The 13136-nt window shown below is 61.9% G+C and overlaps 1 protein-coding gene across 1 annotated transcript in view; it reads left to right on the top strand.

Annotated features, from left to right (window-relative positions):
* Positions 1-453: 453 nt before the first annotated feature.
* Positions 454-13136, top strand: part of DUSP26 (dual specificity phosphatase 26) — a 59543-nt gene continuing 46860 nt past the window's right edge. Inside the window, exon 1 of the mRNA XM_040342178.1 lies at positions 454-469. The gene's annotated coding sequence lies outside the window, so the exon portion shown is untranslated. The remainder of the gene's footprint in view (positions 470-13136) is intronic.

Here is a 13136-nt window from a genome sequence, read left to right as displayed (position 1 = left end):
GAGGGACAGAGGGGACCAATGAGGAGGAGTGAGGGACAGAGGGGCCAATGAGGAGGAGTGAGGGACAGAGGGGCCAATGAGGAGGAGTGAGGGACAGAGGGGCCAATGAGGAGGAGTGAGGGGACAGTCGGATAAAGAACCCTTCATAGGGACATGTCATGTGACTTGTGATTAATGGAAGAAGCTGATTGGACAGCTGCTCAGGCCGGGGCTCCAGTTTTAGTAAATCTCCCCCATTGAGTCATTTTATTGGGGCCAACTGTCCGCCTGACTCCGTCCACCTGTCTGCCTCCCCCTCCCCTCCCCCCAGCTTAAAATAGAAGTTTACAGAGCAGAGCGGGAGTGCGGAGCTGGAGACAGGAGAGGAAAGGATTACAATGGAGTCTGAGAGACGCCGGGACATGTGAACCCCCCTCCCCCGCCATACACAGAGGTAAGTGGTTTCTACCCTCCCCCGCCATACACAGAGGTAAGTGGTTTCTATCTCATCCATCCTGGGCTGAGGACCTTCCATCCGTCTCAGAGAGTTACACAGACACTCTATTACCAAAAGTATTGGGACGCCTCCCCTCCCCCATCATATATTTATATATATATACCCCACCCCCCCCCCCCTCCTCTATATACACTATATCACCAAAAGTATTGGGACGCCCGCCTTTACACACACATGAACTGTAATGACCCCCAGTCTTTGCCCGGAGGATTCAATATTGAGTTGGCCCAATAAGTCTTCAAACTCGCACCTCCGTTCCGGCACTCCTTGCTCTTCCGTTCCGGCACTCGCTCTTCCGTTCCGGCACTCCTTGCTCTTCCGTTCCGGCACTCCTTGCTCTTCCGTTCCGGCACTCCTTGCTCTTCCGTTCCGGCACTCGCTCTTCCGTTCCGCCACTCGCTCTTCCGTTCCAGCACTCCTTGCTCTTCCGTTCCGGCACTTGCTCTTCCGTTCCGCCACTCGCTCTTCCGTTTCCGGCACTCGCTCTTCCGTTCCAGCACTCCTTGCTCTTCCGTTCCGGCACTCGCTCTTCCGTTCCGGCACTCCTTGCTCTTCCGTTCCGGCACTCCTTGCTCTTCCGTTCCGGCACTCGCTCTTCCGTTCCGCCACTCGCTCTTCCGTTCCGGCACTTGCTCTTCCGTTCCAGCACTCCTTGCTCTTCCGTTCCGGCACTTGCTCTTCCGTTCCGCCACTCGCTCTTCCGTTCCGGCACTCGCTCTTCCGTTCCGGCACTCGCTCTTCCGTTCCAGCACTCCTTGCTCTTCCGTTCCGGCACTTGCTCTTCCGTTCCGGCACTCGCTCTTCCGTTCCGGCACTCGCTCTTCCGTTCCGGCACTCCTTGCTCTTCCGTTCCGGCACTCGCTCTTCCGTTCCGGCACTCCTTGCTCTTCCGTTCCGGCACTCCTTGCTCTTCCGTTCCGGCACTCGCTCTTCCGTTCCGGCACTCCTTGCTCTTCCGTTCCGCCACTCGCTCTTCCGTTCCGGCACTCCTTGCTCTTCCGTTCCGGCACTCGCTCTTCCGTTCCGGCACTCCTTGCTCTTCCGTTCCGGCACTCCTTGCTCTTCCGTTCCGGCACTCGCTCTTCCGTTCCGGCACTCCTTGCTCTTCCGTTCCGGCACTCCTTCCTCTTCCGTTCCGCCACTCGCTCTTCCGTTCCGCCACTCGCTCTTCCGTTCCGGCACTTGCTCTTCCGTTCCAGCACTCCTTGCTCTTCCGTTCCGGCACTCGCTCTTCCGTTCCAGCACTCCTTGCTCTTCCGTTCCGGCACTCGCTCTTCCGTTCCGGCACTCCTTGCTCTTCCGTTCCGGCACTCGCTCTTCCGTTCCGGCACTCCTTGCTCTTCCGTTCCGGCACTCCTTGCTCTTCCGTTCCGGCACTCCTTGCTCTTCCGTTCCGGCACTCCTTGCTCTTCCGTTCCGGCACTCCTTGCTCTTCCGTTCCGGCACTCGCTCTTCCGTTCCGCCACTCGCTCTTCCGTTCCGGCACTTGCTCTTCCGTTCCAGCACTCCTTGCTCTTCCGTTCCGGCACTCCTTGCTCTTCCGTTCCGGCACTCCTTGCTCTTCCGTTCCGGCACTCCTTGCTCTTCCGTTCCGGCACTCGCTCTTCCGTTCCGGCACTCGCTCTTCCGTTCCGGCACTCGCTCTTCCGTTCCAGCACTCCTTGCTCTTCCGTTCCGGCACTCGCTCTTCCGTTCCGGCACTCCTTGCTCTTCCGTTCCGGCACTCCTTGCTCTTCCGTTCCGGCACTCCTTGCTCTTCCGTTCCGGCACTCGCTCTTCCGTTCCGCCACTCGCTCTTCCGTTCCGGCACTTGCTCTTCCGTTCCAGCACTCCTTGCTCTTCCGTTCCGGCACTTGCTCTTCCGTTCCGGCACTCGCTCTTCCGTTCCGGCACTCGCTCTTCCGTTCCAGCACTCCTTGCTCTTCCGTTCCGGCACTTGCTCTTCCGTTCCGGCACTCGCTCTTCCGTTCCGGCACTCGCTCTTCCGTTCCGGCACTCCTTGCTCTTCCGTTCCGGCACTCCTTGCTCTTCCGTTCCGGCACTCGCTCTTCCGTTCCGGCACTCCTTGCTCTTCCGTTCCGGCACTCGCTCTTCCGTTCCGGCACTCGCTCTTCCGTTCCGGCACTCCTTGCTCTTCCGTTCCGCCACTCGCTCTTCCGTTCCGGCACTCCTTGCTCTTCCGTTCCGGCACTCGCTCTTCCGTTCCGGCACTCGCTCTTCCGTTCCGGCACTCCTTGCTCTTCCGTTCCGGCACTCGCTCTTCCGTTCCGGCACTCCTTGCTCTTCCGTTCCGGCACTCCTTGCTCTTCCGTTCCGGCACTCGCTCTTCCGTTCCGGCACTCCTTGCTCTTCCGTTCCGGCACTCCTTGCTCTTCCGTTCCGCCACTCCTTGCTCTTCCGTTCCGGCACTCCTTGCTCTTCCGTTCCGCCACTCGCTCTTCCGTTCCGGCACTTGCTCTTCCGTTCCAGCACTCCTTGCTCTTCCGTTCCGGCACTCCTTGCTCTTCCGTTCCGGCACTCGCTCTTCCGTTCCAGCACTCCTTGCTCTTCCGTTCCGGCACTCGCTCTTCCGTTCCGGCACTCCTTGCTCTTCCGTTCCGGCACTCGCTCTTCCGTTCCGGCACTCCTTGCTCTTCCGTTCCGGCACTCCTTGCTCTTCCGTTCCGGCACTCGCTCTTCCGTTCCGGCACTCCTTGCTCTTCCGTGCCGGCACTCGCTCTTCCGTTCCGGCACTCCTTGCTCTTCCGTTCCGGCACTCGCTCTTCCGTTCCGGCACTCCTTGCTCTTCCGTTCCGGCACTCCTTGCTCTTCCGTTCCGCCACTCGCTCCTCCGTTCCGGCACTCGCTCTTCCGTTCCGCCACTCGCTCTTCCGTTCCGGCACTCGCTCTTCCGTTCCGGCACTCCTTGCTCTTCCGTTCCAGCACTCCTTGCTCTTCCGTTCCGGCACTCCTTGCTCTTCCGTTCCGGCACTCCTTGCTCTTCCGTTCCGGCACTCCTTGCTCTTCCGTTCCAGCACTCCTTGCTCTTCCGTTCCGGCACTCGCTCTTCCGTTCCGCCACTCGCTCTTCCGTTCCGGCACTCGCTCTTCCGTTCCGGCACTCCTTGCTCTTCCGTTCCGCCACTCGCTCTTCCGTTCCGCCACTCGCTCTTCCGTTCCGCCACTCGCTCTTCCGTTCCGGCACTCGCTCTTCCGTTCCGGCACTCCTTGCTCTTCCGTTCCGGCACTCCTTGCTCTTCCGTTCCGCCACTCGCTCTTCCGTTCCGGCACTCTCTCCTCCGTTCCGGCACTCGCTCTTCCGTTCCAGCACTCGCTCTTCCGTTCCGGCACTCCTTGCTCTTCCGTTCCGGCACTCCTTGCTCTTCCGTTCCGGCACTCCTTGCTCTTCCGTTCCGGCACTCTCTCCTCCGTTCCGGCACTCGCTCCTCCGTTCCGGCACTCGCTCTTCCGTTCCGGCACTCGCTCTTCCGTTCCGGCACTCCTTGCTCTTCCGTTCCGGCACTCCTTGCTCTTCCGTTCCGGCACTCCTTGCTCTTCCGTTCCGGCACTCGCTCTTCCGTTCCGCCACTCGCTCTTCCGTTCCGGCACTTGCTCTTCCGTTCCAGCACTCCTTGCTCTTCCGTTCCGGCACTCGCTCTTCCGTTCCGGCACTCGCTCTTCCGTTCCGGCACTCGCTCTTCCGTTCCAGCACTCCTTGCTCTTCCGTTCCGGCACTTGCTCTTCCGTTCCGGCACTCGCTCTTCCGTTCCGGCACTCGCTCTTCCGTTCCAGCACTCCTTGCTCTTCCGTTCCGGCACTCGCTCTTCCGTTCCGGCACTCGCTCTTCCGTTCCAGCACTCCTTGCTCTTCCGTTCCGGCACTCGCTCTTCCGTTCCGGCACTCCTTGCTCTTCCGTTCCGGCACTCCTTGCTCTTCCGTTCCGGCACTCCTTGCTCTTCCGTTCCGGCACTCGCTCTTCCGTTCCGCCACTCGCTCTTCCGTTCCGGCACTTGCTCTTCCGTTCCAGCACTCCTTGCTCTTCCGTTCCGGCACTTGCTCTTCCGTTCCGGCACTCGCTCTTCCGTTCCGGCACTCGCTCTTCCGTTCCAGCACTCCTTGCTCTTCCGTTCCGGCACTTGCTCTTCCGTTCCGGCACTCGCTCTTCCGTTCCGGCACTCGCTCTTCCGTTCCAGCACTCCTTGCTCTTCCGTTCCGGCACTCGCTCTTCCGTTCCGGCACTCCTTGCTCTTCCGTTCCGGCACTCGCTCTTCCGTTCCGGCACTCCTTGCTCTTCCGTTCCGGCACTCCTCGCTCTTCCGTTCCGGCACTCGCTCTTCCGTTCCGGCACTCCTTGCTCTTCCGTTCCGGCACTCGCTCTTCCGTTCCGGCACTCGCTCTTCCGTTCCGGCACTCCTTGCTCTTCCGTTCCGGCACTCGCTCTTCCGTTCCGGCACTCCTTGCTCTTCCGTTCCGGCACTCCTTGCTCTTCCGTTCCGGCACTCGCTCTTCCGTTCCGGCACTCCTTGCTCTTCCGTTCCGGCACTCGCTCTTCCGTTCCGGCACTCCTTGCTCTTCCGTTCCGGCACTCCTTGCTCTTCCGTTCCGCCACTCGCTCTTCCGTTCCGCCACTCGCTCTTCCGTTCCGCCACTCGCTCTTCCGTTCCGGCACTTGCTCTTCCGTTCCAGCACTCCTTGCTCTTCCGTTCCGGCACTCCTTGCTCTTCCGTTCCGGCACTCGCTCTTCCGTTCCAGCACTCCTTGCTCTTCCGTTCCGGCACTCGCTCTTCCGTTCCGGCACTCCTTGCTCTTCCGTTCCGGCACTCGCTCTTCCGTTCCGGCACTCCCTGCTCTTCCGTTCCGGCACTCCTTGCTCTTCCGTTCCGGCACTCGCTCTTCCGTTCCGGCACTCCTTGCTCTTCCGTTCCGGCACTCGCTCTTCCGTTCCGGCACTCCTTGCTCTTCCGTTCCGGCACTCGCTCTTCCGTTCCGGCACTCCTTGCTCTTCCGTTCCGGCACTCCTTGCTCTTCCGTTCCGCCACTCGCTCTTCCGTTCCGGCACTCGCTCCTCCGTTCCGGCACTCGCTCTTCCGTTCCGCCACTCGCTCTTCCGTTCCGGCACTCGCTCTTCCGTTCCGGCACTCCTTGCTCTTCCGTTCCAGCACTCCTTGCTCTTCCGTTCCGGCACTCCTTGCTCTTCCGTTCCGGCACTCCTTGCTCTTCCGTTCCGGCACTCCTTGCTCTTCCGTTCCGGCACTCTCTCCTCCGTTCCGGCACTCGCTCCTCCGTTCCGGCACTCGCTCTTCCGTTCCGGCACTCGCTCTTCCGTTCCGGCACTCCTTGCTCTTCCGTTCCGGCACTCCTTGCTCTTCCGTTCCGGCACTCCTTGCTCTTCCGTTCCGGCACTCGCTCTTCCGTTCCGCCACTCGCTCTTCCGTTCCGGCACTTGCTCTTCCGTTCCAGCACTCCTTGCTCTTCCGTTCCGGCACTTGCTCTTCCGTTCCGGCACTCGCTCTTCCGTTCCGCCACTCGCTCTTCCGTTCCGGCACTTGCTCTTCCGTTCCGGCACTCCTTGCTCTTCCGTTCCGGCACTTGCTCTTCCGTTCCGGCACTCGCTCTTCCGTTCCGGCACTTGCTCTTCCGTTCCGGCACTCGCTCTTCCGTTCCGGCACTCGCTCTTCCGTTCCGGCGCTCCTTGCTCTTCCGTTCCGGCACTCCTTGCTCTTCCGTTCCGGCACTCGCTCTTCCGTTCCGCCACTCGCTCTTCCGTTCCGGCACTTGCTCTTCCGTTCCAGCACTCCTTGCTCTTCCGTTCCGGCACTTGCTCTTCCGTTCCGGCACTTGCTCTTCCGTTCCGGCACTCGCTCTTCCGTTCCGGCACTTGCTCTTCCGTTCCGCCACTCGCTCTTCCGTTCCGGCACTCGCTCTTCCGTTCCAGCACTCCTTGCTCTTCCGTTCCGGCACTTGCTCTTCCGTTCCGGCACTCGCTCTTCCGTTCCGGCACTCGCTCTTCCGTTCCAGCACTCCTTGCTCTTCCGTTCCGGCACTCGCTCTTCCGTTCCGGCACTCCTTGCTCTTCCGTTCCGGCACTCGCTCTTCCGTTCCGGCACTCCTTGCTCTTCCGTTCCGGCACTCCTTGCTCTTCCGTTCCGGCACTCGCTCTTCCGTTCCGGCACTCCTTGCTCTTCCGTTCCGGCACTCGCTCTTCCGTTCCGGCACTCCTTGCTCTTCCGTTCCGGCACTCGCTCTTCCGTTCCGGCACTCCTTGCTCTTCCGTTCCGCCACTCGCTCTTCCGTTCCGCCACTCGCTCTTCCGTTCCGGCACTCCTTGCTCTTCCGTTCCGGCACTCGCTCTTCCGTTCCGGCACTCGCTCTTCCGTTCCGGCACTCCTTGCTCTTCCGTTCCGGCACTCCTTGCTCTTCCGTTCCGCCACTCGCTCTTCCGTTCCGGCACTCGCTCTTCCGTTCCGGCACTCCTTGCTCTTCCGTTCCGGCACTCCTTGCTCTTCCGTTCCGGCACTCCTTGCTCTTCCGTTCCGGCACTCCTTGCTCTTCCGTTCCGGCACTCCTTGCTCTTCCGTTCCAGCACTCCTTGCTCTTCCGTTCCGGCACTCGCTCTTCCGCTCCGCCACTCGCTCTTCCGTTCCGGCACTCGCTCTTCCGTTCCGGCACTCCTTGCTCTTCCGTTCCGCCACTCGCTCTTCCGTTCCGGCACTCGCTCTTCCGTTCCGGCACTCCTTGCTCTTCCGTTCCGGCACTCCTTGCTCTTCCGTTCCGCCACTCGCTCTTCCGTTCCGGCACTCTCTCCTCCGTTCCGGCACTCGCTCTTCCGTTCCGGCACTCGCTCTTCCGTTCCGGCACTCCTTGCTCTTCCGTTCCGGCACTCCTTGCTCTTCCGTTCCGGCACTCGCTCTTCCGTTCCGGCACTCCTTGCTCTTCCGTTCCGGCACTCGCTCTTCCGTTCCGGCACTCCTTGCTCTTCCGTTCCGGCACTCCTTGCTCTTCCGTTCCGCCACTCGCTCTTCCGTTCCGGCACTCCTTGCTCTTCCGTTCCGGCACTCGCTCTTCCGTTCCGGCACTCCTTGCTCTTCCGTTCCGGCACTCGCTCTTCCGTTCCGGCACTCCTTGCTCTTCCGTTCCGCCACTCGCTCTTCCGTTCCGCCACTCGCTCTTCCGTTCCGGCACTCCTTGCTCTTCCGTTCCGGCACTCGCTCTTCCGTTCCGGCACTCGCTCTTCCGTTCCGGCACTCCTTGCTCTTCCGTTCCGGCCCTCCTTGCTCTTCCGTTCCGCCACTCGCTCTTCCGTTCCGGCACTCGCTCTTCCGTTCCGGCACTCCTTGCTCTTCCGTTCCGGCACTCCTTGCTCTTCCGTTCCGGCACTCCTTGCTCTTCCGTTCCGGCACTCCTTGCTCTTCCGTTCCGGCACTCCTTGCTCTTCCGTTCCAGCCCTCCTTGCTCTTCCGTTCCGGCACTCGCTCTTCCGTTCCGCCACTCGCTCTTCCGTTCCGGCACTCGCTCTTCCGTTCCGGCACTCCTTGCTCTTCCGTTCCGCCACTCGCTCTTCCGTTCCGGCACTCGCTCTTCCGTTCCGGCACTCCTTGCTCTTCCGTTCCGGCACTCCTTGCTCTTCCGTTCCGCCACTCGCTCTTCCGTTCCGGCACTCTCTCCTCCGTTCCGGCACTCGCTCTTCCGTTCCGGCACTCGCTCTTCCGTTCCGGCACTCCTTGCTCTTCCGTTCCGGCACTCCTTGCTCTTCCGTTCCGGCACTCCTTGCTCTTCCGTTCCGGCACTCTCTCCTCCGTTCCGGCACTCGCTCCTCCGTTCCGGCACTCGCTCTTCCGTTCCGGCACTCGCTCTTCCGTTCCGGCACTCCTTGCTCTTCCGTTCCGGCACTCCTTGCTCTTCCGTTCCGGCACTCCTTGCTCTTCCGTTCCGGCACTCGCTCTTCCGTTCCGCCACTCGCTCTTCCGTTCCGGCACTTGCTCTTCCGTTCCAGCACTCCTTGCTCTTCCGTTCCGGCACTTGCTCTTCCGTTCCGGCACTCGCTCTTCCGTTCCGGCACTCGCTCTTCCGTTCCAGCACTCCTTGCTCTTCCGTTCCGGCACTTGCTCTTCCGTTCCGGCACTCGCTCTTCCGTTCTGGCACTCGCTCTTCCGTTCCAGCACTCCTTGCTCTTCCGTTCCGGCACTCGCTCTTCCGTTCCGGCACTCCTTGCTCTTCCGTTCCGGCACTCGCTCTTCCGTTCCGGCACTCCTTGCTCTTCCGTTCCGGCACTCCTTGCTCTTCCGTTCCGGCACTCGCTCTTCCGCTCCGGCACTCCTTGCTCTTCCGTTCCGGCACTCGCTCTTCCGTTCCGGCACTCGCTCTTCCGTTCCGGCACTCCTTGCTCTTCCGTTCCGGCACTCGCTCTTCCGTTCCGGCACTCCTTGCTCTTCCGTTCCGGCACTCGCTCTTCCGTTCCGGCACTCGCTCTTCCGTTCCGGCACTCCTTGCTCTTCCGTTCCAGCACTCCTTGCTCTTCCGTTCCGGCACTCCTTGCTCTTCCGTTCCGGCACTCCTTGCTCTTCCGTTCCGGCACTCCTTGCTCTTCCGTTCCGGCACTCCCTCCTCCGTTCCGGCACTCGCTCCTCCGTTCCGGCACTCGCTCTTCCGTTCCGGCACTCGCTCTTCCGTTCCGGCACTCCTTGCTCTTCCGTTCCGGCACTCCTTGCTCTTCCGTTCCGGCACTCCTTGCTCTTCCGTTCCGGCACTCGCTCTTCCGTTCCGCCACTCGCTCTTCCGTTCCGGCACTTGCTCTTCCGTTCCAGCACTCCTTGCTCTTCCGTTCCGGCACTTGCTCTTCCGTTCCGCCACTCGCTCTTCCGTTCCGGCACTTGCTCTTCCGTTCCGGCACTCCTTGCTCTTCCGTTCCGGCACTTGCTCTTCCGTTCCGGCACTCGCTCTTCCGTTCCGGCACTTGCTCTTCCGTTCCGGCACTCGCTCTTCCGTTCCGGCACTCGCTCTTCCGTTCCGGCACTCCTTGCTCTTCCGTTCCGGCACTCCTTGCTCTTCCGTTCCGGCACTCGCTCTTCCGTTCCGCCACTCGCTCTTCCGTTCCGGCACTTGCTCTTCCGTTCCAGCACTCCTTGCTCTTCCGTTCCGGCACTTGCTCTTCCGTTCCGGCACTCGCTCTTCCGTTCCGGCACTTGCTCTTCCGTTCCGCCACTCGCTCTTCCGTTCCGGCACTCGCTCTTCCGTTCCAGCACTCCTTGCTCTTCCGTTCCGGCACTTGCTCTTCCGTTCCGGCACTCGCTCTTCCGTTCCGGCACTCGCTCTTCCGTTCCAGCACTCCTTGCTCTTCCGTTCCGGCACTCGCTCTTCCGTTCCGGCACTCCTTGCTCTTCCGTTCCGGCACTCGCTCTTCCGTTCCGGCACTCCTTGCTCTTCCGTTCCGGCACTCCTTGCTCTTCCGTTCCGGCACTCGCTCTTCCGTTCCGGCACTCCTTGCTCTTCCGTTCCGGCACTCGCTCTTCCGCTCCGGCACTCCTTGCTCTTCCGTTCCGGCACTCGCTCTTCCGTTCCGGCACTCCTTGCTCTTCCGTTCCGCCACTCGCTCTTCCGTTCCGCCACTCGCTCTTCCGTTCCGGCACTCCTTGCTCTTCCGTCCCGGCACTCGCTCTTCCGTTCCGGCACTCGCTCTTCCGTTCCGGCACTCCTTGCTCTTCCGTTCCGGCACTCCTTGCTCTTCCGTTCCGCCACTCGCTCTTCCGTTCCGGCACTCGCTCTTCCGTTCCGGCACTCCTTGCTCTTCCGTTCCGGCACTCCTTGCTCTTCCGTTCCGCCACTCCTTGCTCTTCCGTTCCGGCACTCCTTGCTCTTCCGTTCCAGCACTCCTTGCTCTTCCGTTCCGGCACTCGCTCTTCCGTTCCGCCACTCGCTCTTCCGTTCCGGCACTCGCTCTTCCGTTCCGGCACTCCTTGCTCTTCCGTTCCGCCACTCGCTCTTCCGTTCCGGCACTCGCTCTTCCGTTCCGGCACTCCTTGCTCTTCCGTTCCGGCACTCCTTGCTCTTCCGTTCCGCCACTCGCTCTTCCGTTCCGGCACTCTCTCCTCCGTTCCGGCACTCGCTCTTCCGTTCCGGCACTCGCTCTTCCGTTCCGGCACTCCTTGCTCTTCCGTTCCGGCACTCCTTGCTCTTCCGTTCCGGCACTCCTTGCTCTTCCGTTCCGGCACTCTCTCCTCCGTTCCGGCACTCGCTCCTCCGTTCCGGCACTCGCTCTTCCGTTCCGGCACTCGCTCTTCCGTTCCGGCACTCCTTGCTCTTCCGTTCCGGCACTCCTTGCTCTTCCGTTCCGGCACTCCTTGCTCTTCCGTTCCGGCACTCGCTCTTCCGTTCCGCCACTCGCTCTTCCGTTCCGGCACTTGCTCTTCCGTTCCAGCACTCCTTGCTCTTCCGTTCCGGCACTTGCTCTTCCGTTCCGGCACTCGCTCTTCCGTTCCGGCACTCGCTCTTCCGTTCCAGCACTCCTTGCTCTTCCGTTCCGGCACTTGCTCTTCCGTTCCGGCACTCGCTCTTCCGTTCCGGCACTCGCTCTTCCGTTCCAGCACTCCTTGCTCTTCCGTTCCGGCACTCGCTCTTCCGTTCCGGCACTCCTTGCTCTTCCGTTCCGGCACTCGCTCTTCCGTTCCGGCACTCCTTGCTCTTCCGTTCCGGCACTCCTTGCTCTTCCGTTCCGGCACTCGCTCTTCCGTTCCGGCACTCCTTGCTCTTCCGTTCCGGCACTCGCTCTTCCGTTCCGGCACTCGCTCTTCCGTTCCGGCACTCCTTGCTCTTCCGTTCCGGCACTCGCTCTTCCGTTCCGGCACTCCTTGCTCTTCCGTTCCGGCACTCCTTGCTCTTCCGTTCCGGCACTCGCTCTTCCGTTCCGGCACTCCTTGCTCTTCCGTTCCGGCACTCGCTCTTCCGTTCCGGCACTCCTTGCTCTTCCGTTCCGGCACTCCTTGCTCTTCCGTTCCGCCACTCGCTCTTCCGTTCCGCCACTCGCTCTTCCGTTCCGCCACTCGCTCTTCCGTTCCGGCACTTGCTCTTCCGTTCCAGCACTCCTTGCTCTTCCGTTCCGGCACTCCTTGCTCTTCCGTTCCGGCACTCGCTCTTCCGTTCCAGCACTCCTTGCTCTTCCGTTCCGGCACTCGCTCTTCCGTTCCGGCACTCCTTGCTCTTCCGTTCCGGCACTCGCTCTTCCGTTCCGGCACTCCTTGCTCTTCCGTTCCGGCACTCCTTGCTCTTCCGTTCCGGCACTCCTTGCTCTTCCGTTCCGGCACTCCTTGCTCTTCCGTTCCGGCACTCGCTCTTCCGTTCCGGCACTCCTTGCTCTTCCGTTCCGGCACTCGCTCTTCCGTTCCGGCACTCCTTGCTCTTCCGTTCCGGCACTCCTTGCTCTTCCGTTCCGCCACTCGCTCTTCCGTTCCGGCACTCGCTCCTCCGTTCCGGCACTCGCTCTTCCGTTCCGCCACTCGCTCTTCCGTTCCGGCACTCGCTCTTCCGTTCCGGCACTCCTTGCTCTTCCGTTCCAGCACTCCTTGCTCTTCCGTTCCGGCACTCCTTGCTCTTCCGTTCCGGCACTCCTTGCTCTTCCGTTCCGGCACTCCTTGCTCTTCCGTTCCAGCACTCCTTGCTCTTCCGTTCCGGCACTCGCTCTTCCGTTCCGCCACTCGCTCTTCCGTTCCGGCACTCGCTCTTCCGTTCCGGCACTCCTTGCTCTTCCGTTCCGCCACTCGCTCTTCCGTTCCGCCACTCGCTCTTCCGTTCCGGCACTCGCTCTTCCGTTCCGGCACTCCTTGCTCTTCCGTTCCGGCACTCCTTGCTCTTCCGTTCCGCCACTCGCTCTTCCGTTCCGGCACTCTCTCCTCCGTTCCGGCACTCGCTCTTCCGTTCCGGCACTCGCTCTTCCGTTCCGGCACTCCTTGCTCTTCCGTTCCGGCACTCCTTGCTCTTCCGTTCCGGCACTCCTTGCTCTTCCGTTCCGGCACTCTCTCCTCCGTTCCGGCACTCGCTCCTCCGTTCCGGCACTCGCTCTTCCGTTCCGGCACTCGCTCTTCCGTTCCGGCACTCCTTGCTCTTCCGTTCTGGCACTCCTTGCTCTTCCGTTCCGGCACTCCTTGCTCTTCCGTTCCGGCACTCGCTCTTCCGTTCCGCCACTCGCTCTTCCGTTCCGGCACTTGCTCTTCCGTTCCAGCACTCCTTGCTCTTCCGTTCCGGCACTTGCTCTTCCGTTCCGGCACTCGCTCTTCCGTTCCGGCACTCGCTCTTCCGTTCCAGCACTCCTTGCTCTTCCGTTCCGGCACTTGCTCTTCCGTTCCGGCACTCGCTCTTCCGTTCCGGCACTCGCTCTTCCGTTCCAGCACTCCTTGCTCTTCCGTTCCGGCACTCGCTCTTCCGTTCCGGCACTCCTTGCTCTTCCGTTCCGGCACTCGCTCTTCCGTTCCGGCACTCCTTGCTCTTCCGTTCCGGCACTCCTTGCTCTTCCGTTCCGGCACTCGCTCTTCCGTTCCGGCACTCCTTGCTCTTCCGTTCCGGCACTCGCTCTTCCGTTCCGGCACTCGCTCTTCCGTTCCGGCACTCCTTGCTCTTCCGTTCCGGCACTCGCTCTTCCGTTCCGGCACTCCTTGCTCTTCCGTTCCGGCACT

The sequence above is a fragment of the Rana temporaria genome, chromosome 3, assembly GCF_905171775.1.
Source record: "Rana temporaria chromosome 3, aRanTem1.1, whole genome shotgun sequence".
NCBI lineage: Eukaryota > Metazoa > Chordata > Amphibia > Anura > Ranidae > Rana > Rana temporaria.
This window is presented reverse-complemented; position numbering and strand designations above follow the sequence as displayed.